The 15,690-nt window shown below is 47.6% G+C and overlaps 2 pseudogenes; one reads left to right on the top strand and one right to left on the bottom strand.

The window, feature by feature from the left end:
• The first annotated feature begins 2,652 nt into the window (after positions 1-2,652).
• Positions 2,653-2,795, top strand: LOC125511834 (annotated as a pseudogene).
• Positions 2,796-7,065: 4,270 nt separating this feature from the next.
• Positions 7,066-15,690, bottom strand: part of LOC125506714 — a 29,786-nt pseudogene continuing 21,161 nt past the window's right edge.

Here is a 15,690-nt window from a genome sequence, read left to right as displayed (position 1 = left end):
ATGTCTGCACAACATCTACGAATGTTTATTCCATATATCTGCTAATGTGACCTGAATTAATCGACATGGTTAGGAACTACAGACGGCCACAATGAGCATCCAAGGGGCCCAGTTCAGAATACTCTCTTTCCTACTTCTGTTGAACGTAACATTGTTCCATCCTCACGTGACAGAGTTCGGCACGTTCTGGAGATAAGCATGTTGGGTTTCGTAGTAATTTAAAAAAAAATTCCTACGCACACGCAAGATCATGGTGATGCATAGCAACGAGAGGGGGAGAGTGCGATCTACGTACCCTTGTAGATCGACAACGGAAGCGTTAACTTGGTTGATGTAGTCGTACGTCTTCACGGCCCGACCGATCAAGCACCGAAACTACGGCACCTCCGAGTTCTAGCACACGTTCAGCTCGATGACGATCCCCGGACTCCGATCCAGCAAAGTGTCGGGGAAGAGTTCCGTCAGCATGACGGCGTGGTGACGATCTTGATGTACTACTGTCGCAGGGCTTCGCCTAAGCACCGCTACAATATTATCGAGGACTATGGTGGAAGGGGGCACCGCACACGGCTAAGAATATGATCACGTGGATCAACTTGTGTCTCTAGGGGTGCCCCGTGCCTTCGTATATAAAGGCTCAAAGGGGGGGGGGGCTGGCCGGCCAAGAGGTGGCGCGCCAGGAGGAGTCCTACTCCTTCCGGGAGTAGGACTCCCCCCTTTCCTAGTTGGAATAGGATTCGCGGAGGGGGGAAAAGAGGAGAGAGAGAGGAGGAAGGGGGGCCGGCCCCCTCTCCTTGTCCTATTCGGACCAAGGGGGGGAGGGGCGCGCGGCCCATCTCTGGCCACCTCTCCTCTCTTCCACTAAGGCCCACTAAGGCCCATATACCTCCCGGGGGGTTCCGGTAACCTCCCGGTACTCCGGTAAAATCCCGATTTCACCCGGAACACTTCCGATATCCAAACATAGGCTTCCAATATATCAATCTTTATGTCTCGACCATTTCGAGAGTCCTCGTCATGTCCATGATCACATCCGGGACTCCGAACAACCTTCGGTACATCAAAATGCATAAACTCATAATATAACTGTCATCGTAACCTTAAGCGTGCAGACCCTACGTGTTCGAGAACAATGTAGACATGACCGAGACACGTCTCCGGTCAATAACCAATAGCGGAACCTGGATGCTCATATTGGCTCCTACATATTCTACGAAGATCTTTTATCGGTCACACCGCATAACAACATACGTTGTTCCCTTTGTCATCGGTATGTTACTTGCCCGAGATTCGATCGTCGGTATCCCATACCTAGTTCAATCTCGTTACCGGCAAGTCTCTTTACTCGTTCCGTAATACATCATCCCGCAACTAACTCATTAGTTGCAATGCTTGCAAGGCTTAAGTGATGTGCATTACCAAGAGGGCCCAGAGACACCTCTCTGACAATCGGAGTGACAAATCCTAATCTCGAAATACGCCAACCCAACATGTACCTTTGGAGACACCTGTAGAGCTCCTTTATAATCACCCAGTTACGTTGTGACGTTTGGTAGCACACAAAGTGTTCCTCCGGCAAACGGGAGTTGCATAATCTCATAGTCATAGGAACATGTATAAGTCATGAAGAAAGCAATAGCAACATACTAAACGATCGGGTGCTAAGCTAATGGAATGGGTCATGTCAATCAGATCATTCAACTAATGATGTGATCCCGTTAATCAAATGACAACTCTTTGTCCATGGTTAGGAAACATAACCATCTTTGATTAACGAGCTAGTCAAGTAGAGGCATACTAGTGACACTCTGTTTGTCTATGTATTCACACATGTATTATGTTTCCTGTTAATACAATTCTAGCATGAATAATAAACTTTTATCATGATATAAGGAAATAAATAATAACTTTATTATTGCCTCTAGGGCATATTTCCTTCAAAGCATTGCGCAGGAGTCCAACTAGATAGATTAGAATCTTCTCATATGGTTGTAACTCCCTTATCTCTTTCTCTCCAAGAATGTAATCTGAACAAACTTGTACGCTTCACCAGGAGGTCGCGACCTGGTTATTTAACACGCAGCCGTCGCCCAGGATGGGTACGACGTTCCTCTATATGGTATCAGAGCCTAACTCTTCCCATCTAGCCTTCCTCCTTCCACCGCAGCTTCCTGCCATGGCCTCATCCGCCGCCGCCTCCTCTCCCCTCTCCGGCCAGATCCCCGAGCGCCTTACCCGCACCAACTACGTCCTTTGGCGCACTCAGATCACGCCGTAGCTGAGAGGGGCTGGATTTTTTGGGTACGTTGATGGAAGCATGGCGGAGCCGGCCGAGTTCGTCGTCAGCAAGGACAAGGATGGAAAGGAGGAAACCATCCCCAACCCGCTCCATGCCGTCTGGTTCCGAGAGGATCAGCAGGTACTCGGTTATCTTCTGAGTAACCTATCCAAAGAGGTGCTAGTGCAAGTCACCTCCATCGCGCACGCACGCGAACTCTGGACGGCGCTGGCGAGCATGTTCTCGTCGACGTCGCTGTCCCGCATCAACAACATCCGCGCCGCCCTCTCCAATGCGCAGAAAGGAACGCAATCGGTGGCCACCTTCTTCGCGTATATGCGGGGACTCGCCGACAAGCTCGCTGCGGCTGGCAAGCCGTTGAGGGATGATGATGAGTTAATCTCTTATATCCTCAACGGGCTTGACATGGAGTACCAGCCTTTGGTGTCCGCCCTTGACGCGCGCACCACTCCGGTCACCCTCGACGAGCTGTTCGGGCAGATGAGCAACTTCGACCAGCGGATGGCTCTTTTCCAGGGAGCGGGCGCGGCAGGCGGCTTCAAGTCGTCGGCAAACGTTGCCACTCGCGGCCGGGGCGGAGGCTCCCGCTACCGCGGTCCACCTCGGAACGGCAAGGGCCGGGGCAACGGGAACGGCAACAACAACAACAGCGGCGCCAACAACACACGCGGCGGCTGGCCTTTCTCCTCCAACAATCGAGGCCGGCGCAACAAATCCTCCAACAACCGATTGCGCCCTGATGCAATCAGGTGCCAAATCTGTGGCAAGCCGGGACACTCGGCAAAAGATTGTTGGTACCGTTTTGAAGAAGATGAAGATGATTCCTCCCAAGATGAGAAGGTGGCTGGAGCTGCTGATGGCTCCTACGGCATCGACACCAACTGGTACGTCGATAGCGGCGCCACAAACCACATCACGGTGAGCTGGAGAAGGTGACCATGCGCGACAAATACCGTGGCAAAGATCACATCCACAGAGCAAGTGGAGAAGGTATGAAAATTAGTCATGTTGGTCACTCAATTATTAAAACCCCTCATCGGAAAATTCACCTTAGGAAAATTTTGCATGTCCCTAGTGCTTCAAAAAGCCTTCTTTCCGTTCATCGCATTGCCATTGACAATCATGTCTTTCTTGAGTTTCACCCTTACTTCTTTTTGATCAAGGAGCAGGCAACGAAGAAGGTGCTATATCGAGGTAGATGCGTTCGTGGGCTTTACCCTTTGATTCCGGAGATCCGAAGATTAAATAAACAAGTTTTTAGTGCCACCAAAGTGTCTTCAACATGATGGCACGATCGTTTAGGACATGCATCTTTTTCCTTAGTTGAGAGATTACTTAAGAAAAATAAGCTCCTGTATGTTGGAGAGCGTGATGTTGAGACAATTTTTGATTCTTGTCAAAGGGCTAAAAGCCATCAATTACCTTATCCAATTTCCACCAGTGTTTCTACCAAGCCTCTACAACTTGTTTTCTCTGATGTGTGGGGGCCTGCCCCCTCCTCTGTTGGTAGACACACGTATTATGTGAGTTTCATAGATGACTATAGAAAGTTTTCATGGATATATCTCCTTAAGAAAAGATCAGATGTGTTTCAAGTTTTTCTGAATTCCCAAGCTCTTGTTGAGCGCCAATTTGATTGCAAAATTTTAGCTCTCCAATCTGATTGGGGAGGGGAGTACGAGAAGTTAAACTCGTTGTTTCAGAAAATTGGCATATCCCATCACGTGTCATGTCCTCACGCCCATCAACAGAATGGGTCTGCTGAATGCAAACACAGACACATCGTTGAAGTCGGCCTAGCTCTCCTAGCCGGCGCCTCCATGCCCTTAAAATTCTGGGACGAGGCCTTTCTTGCTGCGGTACATATCATAAATATGCTCCCTAGCCGTGTCATTAACTATGAAACTCCTATTGAGCGTCTTCTTCACACAAAACCCGACTACACAACCCTTCGTGTGTTTGGTTGCGCTTGCTGGCCCAATCTCCGTCCATACAATGCTCGCAAGCTCATGTTTCGCTCTAAGCAATGCGCTTTTCTTGGCTATAGCGCCCAACACAAGGGTATCAAGTGTCTTGATATCTCCACTGGCCGCATTTATATTTCTCACGACATCGTTTTCGATGAGACCAAATTCCCTTTCTCTGAACTCCATCCAAATGCCGGTGCACTCCTTCGTAAAGAAATTCTTCTTCTACCATCTAGTCTTACCGGTATTTCTCATGGGGATAATGATTGTGGTGATCCAATATTGACTAATGTTTATAACCAAGTGCATGAGCTCTATGATGATGCAGATGAAAACAGCGCAGAAAATGGTGCAGAACCCATCCAACATGGCAAAGAAAATATGCAAAATACGCCATATTTCATGTGTCCAGGGCTGGGGGACAGATCTTCCTCGGGATCTGTTCCACTGCAGCCTGCCAGCCGATCTTCCTCGGGCTCGGAGTTGCATGGGAGCAGCGCTGCACGGAATTCCGCGTCGCCCGACAGCCAACTCCGCGGCGGGCCAGCATCTGCCACCCGGCGCATTACGACGGGCCCGGGTGATCCACCCCGCCTCCACCACTCGGACGCCTCCGCGCGGCGGCCCGAGACTCGTTGGGCCACCGATGGGCCCCGCCACTACGTGCGCCGCCAGCCGACTGGCGGGGAGGCAGGCGTGTCTCCCGGTGCAGACCCGGCCCCGTCCACTGGCGCGCCTTCCAGGGTCGATCCGGCCCTATCCGCTGGCGTGCGATCCGATGCTGTCGCGCCGGCTGTCTCCCGCGGCCCTGGATTGTCTGCGCCTGATTCCACCGCATCTCCCCCATCTCCAGCCCGTGTCAGTACAGAGGATCCGACTGGCTTGGTTGGCAGCGAGGCGGGGAATGCCACAGGATCCTCCTCGGATTCTGCTGCCCCTGACGCTGCAGCATCAGGATCTTCTGCACCAACACCTATTGCTGCCCCACGGACACGTCTTCAAAAAGGGGTAATAAAGCAAATTAATTACAAACAGTTGACAAAGTTCAGTCTAATGTGCTCCACAGATGAACCAAGTACTCTTAGCGAGGCACTTAGCGACAAAAATTGGAAGGCAGCCATGGAAGAAGAATACATGGCACTCCTCAAAAATAAAACGTGGCATCTGGTTCCCCCACGGCATGGTAAAAAATTTATTGATTGCAAGTGGGTCTTTAGAATCAAAAAGAAGGCTGATGGAACCATTGATCGCTACAAAGCCAGACTAGTTGCAAAGGGTTTCAAACAACGGTATGGTATAGACTATGAGGATACTTTTAGTCCAGTTGTTAAAGCTGCAACTATTCGTCTTGTGCTCTCCATTGCTGTTTCCAGGGGATGGAGCCTTCGTCAGCTAGATGTCAAGAATGCGTTTCTTCATGGTGTTCTGGAAGAGGAAGTGTATATGAAACAACCTCCTGGTTTTGAAAACAAAAACAAACCGTTCCACGTGTGCAAGCTTGATAAAGCGCTATATGGACTCAAACAAGCCCCCAGGGCGTGGTACTCCAGGCTAAGTCACAAGTTGCAAACTCTTGGCTTTGTTCCTTCTAAGTCTGACACATCCTTTTTTATTTACAATAAGCTGAAAACATCCGTATTTGTTCTTATATACGTTGATGATATTATTGTCACAAGCTCATCTGATGAGGCTATATCAGGACTGTTGAAGGATTTAAATGCTGTGTTTGCTCTCAAGGATCTAGGTGACTTGCATTTTTTCCTAGGGATTGAAGTTAAGAAGCAAGGGAACAGTCTTCATATGTCTCAGGAAACATATGCTACTGATCTGGTGAGAAGAGCTAGGTTACAGGGGTGTAAATCTTCATCAACTCCATTGTCCAGCATAGAAAAATTGTCACTTACAGAAGGAGAGCCCTTGGGTCAAGATGACAGTACCAGGTACAGGAGTCTGGTAGGTGCACTTCAGTATTTGACCTTGACAAGACCTGATCTCTCATTTGCAGTAAACAAGGTTTGTCAGTTTCTTCATGCACCCACTACAACTCATTGGACTGCTGCAAAACGCATAGTGAGATATGTAAAAGATACAGTCAATCTTGGTCTCACATTCCACAAATCCTCATCTACACTTGTTAGTGCTTTCTCTGATTCAGATTGGGCAGGATGCTTAGATGACAGACGATCCACTGGTGGTTTTGCAGTATTTCTTGGTCCAAATCTAGTATCATGGTGTGCAAAGAAACAAGCCACTGTATCAAGATCAAGTACTGAGGCTGAGTACAAAGCTTTGGCCAATGCCACAACTGAGATTATTTGGGTCCAGTCCATGTTGCGAGAGCTTGGTGTAAAGGTCACTAAAGCCCCATGTTTATGGTGTGATAACCTTGGTGCTACCTATTTATCTTCTAACCCTGTTTTTCATGCAAGGACAAAACACATTGAGATTGATTTCCACTTTGTCAGAGAACGAGTTGCAAGCAAACAGCTGGAAATTCGTTTCATTCATTCTCGTGATCAGGTTGTAGATGGATTCACCAAAGCTTTGCCCATACGAAACTTTGAAGAGTGTTTAAGCGTAATCTCAACTTGACCAAGTTGTGATTATGGGAGGGTGTTGAACATAACATTGTTCCATCCTCACGTGACAGAGTTCGGCACGTTCTGGAGATAAGCATTGCGCAGGAGTCCAAATAGATAGATTAGAATCTTCTCATATGGTTGTAACTCCCTTATCTCTTTCTCTCTAAGAATGTAATCTGAACAAACTTGTACGCTTCACCAGGAGGTCGCGACCTGGTTATTTAACACGCAGCCGTCGCCCAGGATGGGTACGACGTTCCTCTATAACTTCCTCTTGAATGTTGGGGGAGGCCGAACTCGAGCAACAAGTGAATGGCATTCCACGAAATTCAGAGAATGTACGAGGCTTGAATTGTTGTAGCATCCGGTCCTTGTCATTTCCACAAACAAACTTACAGGAACCAACAGGGTGCAAAATGTCTCGGTTGCCAGGACAGAATGCGCAACTCCTCCTGTACTGGTCAAGAGGCTCTTCTGCAAGAGCATGTATGTTAAACACATTAATCAAAACTAATAAACCAGTTAAGAAAGGAGGTTACAGACATAGATACATACCGATGATGATGCACACTTCAGCGATAGGTTTTGGGTTGTGGTTGTGGGTTTGTCACGGTAGATGTCCTCGTGAAAGGACTTAGTCGTGGAGCCATCGCTACGGGTTAGCTTAAAGGAGTTAAACCGGACAAGGGGACACGAGGGGTTTTATACTAGTTCGGCCCCTTCGATGAAGGTAAAAGCCTACGTCTAGTTGTGATTGTTATTGCTAGGGTTTCGATCACCAAGGAGCGAATCCGCTTTGCCTGGCTCTCGAGTTGTTGTCTGTCGTCCCTAAACCGCTGCCGGGTCATCCCTTTATATACACAGGTTGACGCCTGCCGGTTTACAGAGTCCCGAGGCCGGATCATAAACGTGTCCGGCTCGGTCTCTATTCCTTCTACTTACAATACAAGTTACATGAGAAAGTCGGTTTACATCTACAGGCCTTAACTCGCCTTTGGGCCTTGGGCATTCGTAAAGCGCCACCATCCTCACGTCTTCATGGGCTCCTAGCTTTCATAGAGCTAATCCGGCCACTCCTGGCCGGTTTATGTTCAGTAGTAATATCCCCAACATTAGGCCCCAGATTGGTTTGAACTTGTTCATGTCAATCTTCAACACTTAGAAAAATTCCTCCTTTGCATCTTTACCTTGATCTTGTAAACCATCATGACATCATATTCCGGGATCATGATAAATCTCCATGACATCATCTTGTTATTAAAATGATACATCTCACCTTCAGTTAATGAACTTCCGACAATCGAGGCGACCGCTCCTGTTAGGCATTCAATATTTCGGCTCCTCGATTCTTGCGCCGGTTACCTCTCCCTTTACCTTATAAATAGGACCAAGGGTCATTTCCCCTTTTCCCCTCCGTCTCTTCGCATCTTCTTCCTCCTCGCGACGCCCCTGCCTCCGAGCGCCGCCGCCATCATCGAGCTCCGCCGCTGCATCACCAACAGTCGCTGCATCAACCTGATTGCATCAGAAAGACGCGGCGCATCTCCGCTCCCTGACCTGCTGCTTGTAAGCTTCTCCTCCTTTCTCTGCAGATCCGTTAGGGTTCATGCAAGTTCCTTTTGTACTCCTCTTGTTCTTCGTCAACCCATAGATAATAGAACTTGATTTTTATATGTTCCGCATAGTAGCTACAAAACTCCCTATCTCAACCACTTGATCCAATCTTTAGATACACTGTAACTTGATCTGGACTTTTCGTGAACTGCTTCAGGACCAAGCTTTTGAATCTCAATATTTTTCCTTTTCCTAACTTACAGCAGATCCAAAATTTCAATGCAGTCTTGTGAAACCTGTTTTACCTTACTTAGTCGTTTTCGCTGTAGATCTGTCCCTTTTTACCACACAGGCGGTTTAGCTTTAAAAAGCAACCTATCATATACCATTAGTCCCCTGGTAAACTGGCAAACCCTTTTACATCCGTTGTTATAATCTGGTTTAACAACTTGTGTTTACCTTTGTTCTGATATGACCTTGTCATTTATTATTGTATCAGCCTCCGGTTTATGCCATTTTCAAGAACTGTATATCTTTATTCCGTTGCACCTTGCGTACCACCATGAATGATTTGTAAACCGGTGTTTTCTTTTCAGCTTGTCGTTCGCAATGGCCAAACAGTTTTATGCTTGCAACTGGGCTCCTTCACGGGTTACCGAAGAACAGCTGAACGGGATGGTTAATATCGGCACCTTACCCAAAAAACTGAGATTCGGTGGCGAGTTCCAAGAACAGAGAATCCTCCTACCCCGAGGCAGGGTGAGGTAGTGGTCTTTGTCGACCACATAGGTCGTGGTTTCAAACCACCCGGGTCGAAGTTTTTCCGAGATGTTCTTGCCAGTTTCCAACTCCATCCTCAAGATATTGGACCCAACTCGGTGTCCAATTTATGCAACTTTCAAGTCTTCTATGAAGTGTATTTACAAGAAGAACCAACTGCTGAGCTGTTCCAGGATTTCTTTCATCTGAACCGGCGCACAGAATTTGTAAACGATCCCAACACTGAACTTGGTGGCGTCTCTATCCAAAAGTGGAAAGAAGTTGAATTTCCTCATGCCAAGCTGCACAATCATCCTAAGGATTGGAACCAAACTTGGTTCTACTGCAAGGATACCTCTCATGAAGATGAGAACCCTCTGCGAGGCTATCCTGAGCACCGGCTTTCCAATACTCATCCATTACCGCCACGTTTAAGTTCTACGGAACGAGCCGCATATGCCCCTCAACTCGCCAAGCTCCGAGCCTTTATGGCCAACGGTTTATCGGGCGTCGACTTCATACGCTGTTGGATATCTTGGAATATCTTGCCATTAAGCCGCTGCTCCGGTTTAATGTGTGAGTACACCGGTGAAGTAGAAGACCCCCAACATCACATCAACATCCAGTTAACCGACGAAGAGGTCACTGAAGGTGTTAAGAAAATTTTGAATGAACCGGAATCTGTCTGTCGCCGAACCGGCGTGAACCCCTTCTACACCAAAAACAAACCACCCGCTGTAAGTACCATCCTTCCTTTTTATCTTCGACATCTTTTTGAATTGTTCAACCCGTAAATATTCTTCTGTTTGTTCATAACCAGGGTGGTGACCCATTCTGGAAGAGGAAACCCGCAGAGAAAGCGGCGAAACCATCCCGCCCCAAAACAAAAGCCGTCAAGAAAACCTCAAAGCGGAAAACAGCTGACCGGATCAACATGGAACTTGACGAAGATGCGGATGAACCGAAAGTTGAGGTAGAACTTGACTCACTTGGCTCCCTTTTCAGGCACCTCATTAACAATGATCTTTATCAGGAGGACGTGGAAGGCAGCCAGGCTGATGATGTAGAGGTAATTACCCTTTCCTCTGGTTCAGACTCTATGCCAACACAAAAAACCCGTCAAGCGGTCTGAAAAGTAAGCTTTTCTCATCCTATTGCTTACTTGGATCCAACATTTATTTTGAAGACATAGCAGCACGAGGCTCGGCGGACAACCCGGCACAGTGGCCAACAGGTCACTTCAGCCGGTTTACCCGGCACTCCGGTTCGGAAGCGCCGATCTGAGGTCTCCCCCACTTCTGACAATTCTTATCCCAAGGCAGGGTATTCCCGACAACCTCTTAATCCGTCCGATTCAAATTATCAGGTGACACCTCCCTCATCCTCTGGCGAGTCAACCGCGACCCAACTCTCTCCTCTCAGAACTGTAGCTGGGAAAGCATTCAAACCCTTTCTTCAAATGTTTTGCAAATCTTGACTAAGACGCTAAACCTCTTTTATTTTTGTTTGCAGAGCCAAAGCCAGACCCAGCAAGAAAACTCGGGTCAACAATCTGTCGGAAGACCAGGTGGTTTTTGAACAAGGGCAAACAGGTGAACCGGACCAAACTCGTGAACCGGAGGGTCCCCATCCTGAAGCTACCTTTGATGAGCCACCCCTTCAAGACCAGAATATTGATGAACAACCAAAAGCTGACATTGCTGTGCCTGACACTGAACCGGCAGCTCCAATCCGGGCTAGTCTGGTGAGAGCTACTGACACTCCATCATCACCCGCAAAAACTACTGGAGGCCAAGGAGATGATGTTATCATTACTGGCATGGGCCACAACTCTCCTGGCCATCCTGTAATCTTGACCCAACATAGTGCCAAAGAAGAACGTGCTGCCAGGGAAAAGGGTAAATGGAGCACTAATTTATCAAGTTATGCTCATCTCAGTGCTGAAGAACTTCACTCCAGTGTTTTAAACCGTCTGCACTCAAATCGTGACTATGAAGCCGGTTTGGTGAACCTGATGAAGGAACACTATGAGGTATTTTCATCTCCTTTCTTTTCTTGATTCCAAAATCTAAACATCAGCCCAAGTAGCTCCCAAGGGCTGTTTTATGATGCTAATCTTAAACCGGGACTTTGTAATACCTTAATCCTTACATGCTGATTCTCAATACGTCAAGTCCGCAGTAAAAAACTGATACTTTATCAATGTAGTTATATAGCTTTCATCGATGTAGCCCCCAAGGGCCGGTTTAGCTTTGCGAGGTAACCCGGGTCTTGAATCCATGCATTAGTTTTGAACAGATGTACATTAGCCCCCAAGTGTTAAGGATAATGCTGGCATTGTACTTGAGACTTGTTGATAATAGAGCAAATAGGCATTAGCCCCCAAGTACGAAGTGCATAACATGTTATACGCTTAGTACTTAGAAAATACATATCCTATTGTTGACATATCTTCACATTTGCACGCCGAGCTAAATAATAGGGATGCTCGAACCGCTGATCTGCAAGAAAATGTGAAGTCCCAACAAGCAGAGGCTTCGAAAGCGAAAGAGGAGCTGACCAAAGCCCTGGCAGCTATGGAGAAGTTAAAAGAGACTTTTAACCATGAGCGTGCTGACTGGGAGGCTGAAAAAGCTGGTTTAACCAAGAAAGCCGAAGACGCAGAAGCAGCTCTGAAGCCAGTTGTAGATGAACTGACCGGTTTGAAGCGACAGACCGATGCTATGACTTTTGCCATGTTCGGTAAGTATCTCCTGATGCTGTTTGTCCAAGTAATGAGATCTTATCATTTACCAGTTTGCTGATATTAAACTACGACAGGCACTCGTATTGCTCATCTGGGCACAGATATGCAGATGAAGCTTAAAGCGGCTTACACCTTAATTGAACAACTATATTCTGGATCCCAGCGTGCTATTTGTACTGCAGCTTACAACTAGTCGGCGCCATCACTGATAAAAGAAACCCTTGAGAAGCTGGCCATGCTACCAGCCCGGATTACCGAACTGAAGAAGGCAGCCGCAAGATCAAGAGCACTAACTGCACTAATCCGGGCCAAGGCATGGATTTCGGATCTTGAAGCGGATGGCATCATTAAAGGTTATCCAGGAGTGAAGGAGGACGGTTCAAACTTCAACAATGATGATCTCCGAAGGCTGACCAAGGAGATGCGGCCAATAGCCAGCAAACTGGCAAAGGATACAGACTTATCTCATTTCCAGACGGTTTACGATGCTGAAGGAAAGAGACAGCCTGCTGAAATCCATGAAGTTGAAGAACTTGTGCCTCCCATCCGTAAGCATACTTACGCTCCTGACATTAACCCCTCCAGCCTTATCCGTGAAGAAGCCGTGTTTCAAGCTTTAACCGGAATTGATTGGTCAACGGTTGATTTCCAGCGTCCGAGGAGGGATGAAGAAGAGGTGATTGCACCAAATGACCCTCAATCGTCAAGCCGTCCCGACAAAGCATCCTAAACCGACAGCCGGATTACCAGCTACTGTGTGCCACTGCTTAAAACAATTATTCCATTGGAGCCGTTTTGAAGCTTCTTGTAATAGGATAGCAAAAACACCCTTATCTGTCATGCCATCGAGCATGTTTATGTTGCTGGATATTTGGAAAACTTGTTTCACTTTTGGGATCTATTTATGCATAGTCCATGATGATTTGTGTTCCTAGATACAAGAACTTGAAAGTGTCCTAGTGGTTTACCACTGGACGGGTCATGATGCCCAAAAATATATAGGACTTGGATGAATAATCAAAGTTTGTATTAATTAGATAAAATAAATAATATCTGTGACATACCTCGTTGTTTGACCAACTGCTTGTATGGTAGAGGTGAAAACACCAATCCGGAGTGTTGATAACTCCTGGCCCTCTTGCCGTTTCATGTAGAAATCATATTGGGCTAAAAAGCCGTTGATTTGTTCGTATAAGGTTGGTGACATCTAGTCAAAACCAAACCGGAGCAGTTCGCTACCGGTTTAGAATCTAATCATGTACTGACAACTAAGCGATGAAAGTCAAGCCGGGTTGTAATGAACACCGGTTTGTCAGAAGAATATTTATAAATCCCTTATCATAAAAATAGCAAAAACAAAAGAAATATGCAAGGCTTTTCATGGGCTGCCAGGCCCTAAATCGAGGCTTTTCATGGGCTGCCAGGCCGCTGAGTTAAACCATTTTGCAAAGCATTTTAAGATGGACCTCAATCTTTAACCAATCACCAATTTAACTTTGACAAGTTCAGGGTCCATGGGATTGACTTGTCAAACGTTCGATGGGTCATACCAGGTTTACCTGAACGGAGTGACTTACTTAAAGAGGCAGGATAACCCGGGGTTTTAGGTGAATACACCTGGCTTCCAAGCCTGGCTTGATAGCCTATTACAAGGGTTCAAACTCATTGTTCTTTGAGAAGCAAAGAGCACCCAGGTAATATGTGAGCTGTGCTCGATGGTTACCTATGTTTGAGTTGTGCTTAATGCAACAGTCTCTCTTTGGCTCAATATAATTTCCTTTTGGCTTAAAGCCTATCAAGAGGTGTAGCTATGGTGTGAAGACAACCAAGCCCCCTAGTGATATCCCTTTGTGGTTTTAAACCGATCAAGAGGTATAGCCATGGTTTGGATACGACCAAGCCCCCTAATGATTTTCTTTATCTCTGTGTGGCCGTATAGGCCGGTTTAACAAAACTCCGTTTTGACAACAGAAGCTCTTGTAGGCTCACACATGATGTAAAAATAACAGACACCCCGCTTTATCGAGGCTCCGGTTTATTATATAATATATACATTGTCATAAATATGTACATAAGAGGAGCCTGTGGCTCAAGTATAGTAAGCCCGAAGAAGAGCTATATTCCATGGCCGCTTGGTCTCCTCCTCCGATTTACGTGAGTCTTTGTGCTCTCGAACATCAATGAGGTAATATGACCCGTTGTGCAGATTCTTGCTGACCACAAAAGGTCCTTCCCAAGGTGGGGACAACTTGTGCATATCAGTCTGATCCTGGATGAGCCGAAGCACTAGATCGCCCTCTTGAAAAGTTCTGGTCTTAACCCGGCGGCTGTGATAACGTCGGAGATCTTGTTGATAGATCGCCGAACGTGCTGCTGCAAGATCACGCTCCTCATCTAACAGGTCCAGTGAATCCTGACGTGCCTTCTCATTATCAGCTTCAACATAAGCTGCCACACGGGGCGAGTCGTGACGGATGTCACTAGGAAGAACCGCCTCTGCTCCATAAACCATGAAGAAAGGCGTGTAACCCGTAGATCTGTTAGGCGTGGTGTTGATGCTCCATAACACAGAAGGTAACTCCTCCACCCAACAACCCGGTGTCCTCTTTAAAGGAACCATAAGCCGGGGTTTAATACTATTGGGGAACGTAGAAGAAATTCAAAATTTTCCTACGTGTCACCAAGATCGATCTATGGAGAAACTAGCAACGAAGGGAAGGAGAGTGCATCTACATACCCTTGTAGATCTCTATGCGGAAGCGTTCAAGAGAACGGGGTTGAAGGAGTCATACTCGTCATGATCCAAATCACCGGAGATCCTAGTGCCGAATGGACGTCACCTCCGCGTTCAACACACGTACAGCCCGGTGACGTCTCCCATGCCTTGATCCAGCAAGGAGAGATGGAGAGGTTGAGGAAGGCTCCATCCAGCAGCAGCACAATGGCGTGATGGTGGTGGAGGAGCGTGGTACTCCAACAGGGCTTCGCCAAGCACCGCAAGAGACGAGGAGGAGAGAGGTAGGGCTGCGCCAGGGAGAGATCAAATCACCATCTATTGGGCAGCCCCAAACCTCAACTATTTATAGGAGGAGGGGAGGAGGGTGCGCCCCCTCTAGGGTTCCCACCCCTAGGGGGCGGCAGCCCTAGATGGGAAAGGGGGGCGGCCAAGAGGGGAGAGAGGGGGCGCACCTAGGGTGGGCCTTAAGGCCCATCTGGACCTAGGGTTTGCCCCCTCCCACTCTCCCATGCGCCTTGGGCCTTGGTGGGGGGCGCACCAGCCCACCTGGGGCTGGTCCCCTCCCACACTTGGCCCATGCAGCCCTCCGGGGCTTGTGGCCCCACTTGGTGGACCCCCGGGACCCTCCCGGTGGTCCCGGTATGTTATCGATAAAACCCGAAACTTTTCCGGTGACCAAAACAGGACTTCCCATATATAAATCTTTACCTCCGAACCATTCCGGAACTCCTCGTGACGTCCGGGATCTCATCCGAGACTCCGAACAACATTCGGTAACCACATACAAACTTCCTTTATAACCCTAGCGTCATCGAACCTTAAGTGTGTAGACCCTACGGGTTCGGGAACCATGCAGACATGACCGAGACGTTCTCCGGTCAATAACCAACAGCGGGATCTGGATACCCATGTTGGTTCCTACATGTTCCACGATGATCTCATCGGATGAACCATGATGTCGAGGATTCGATCAATCCCGTATACAATTCCCTTTGTCTATCGGTATTGTACTTGCCCGAGATTCGATCGTCGGTATCCCGATACCT

This window comes from Triticum urartu, chromosome 5 (assembly GCF_003073215.2).
Source record: "Triticum urartu cultivar G1812 chromosome 5, Tu2.1, whole genome shotgun sequence".
Taxonomy (NCBI): domain Eukaryota; kingdom Viridiplantae; phylum Streptophyta; class Magnoliopsida; order Poales; family Poaceae; genus Triticum; species Triticum urartu.
Note: the sequence above shows the minus strand (reverse complement) of the source record. Positions and strands in the feature narration are given on the sequence as shown.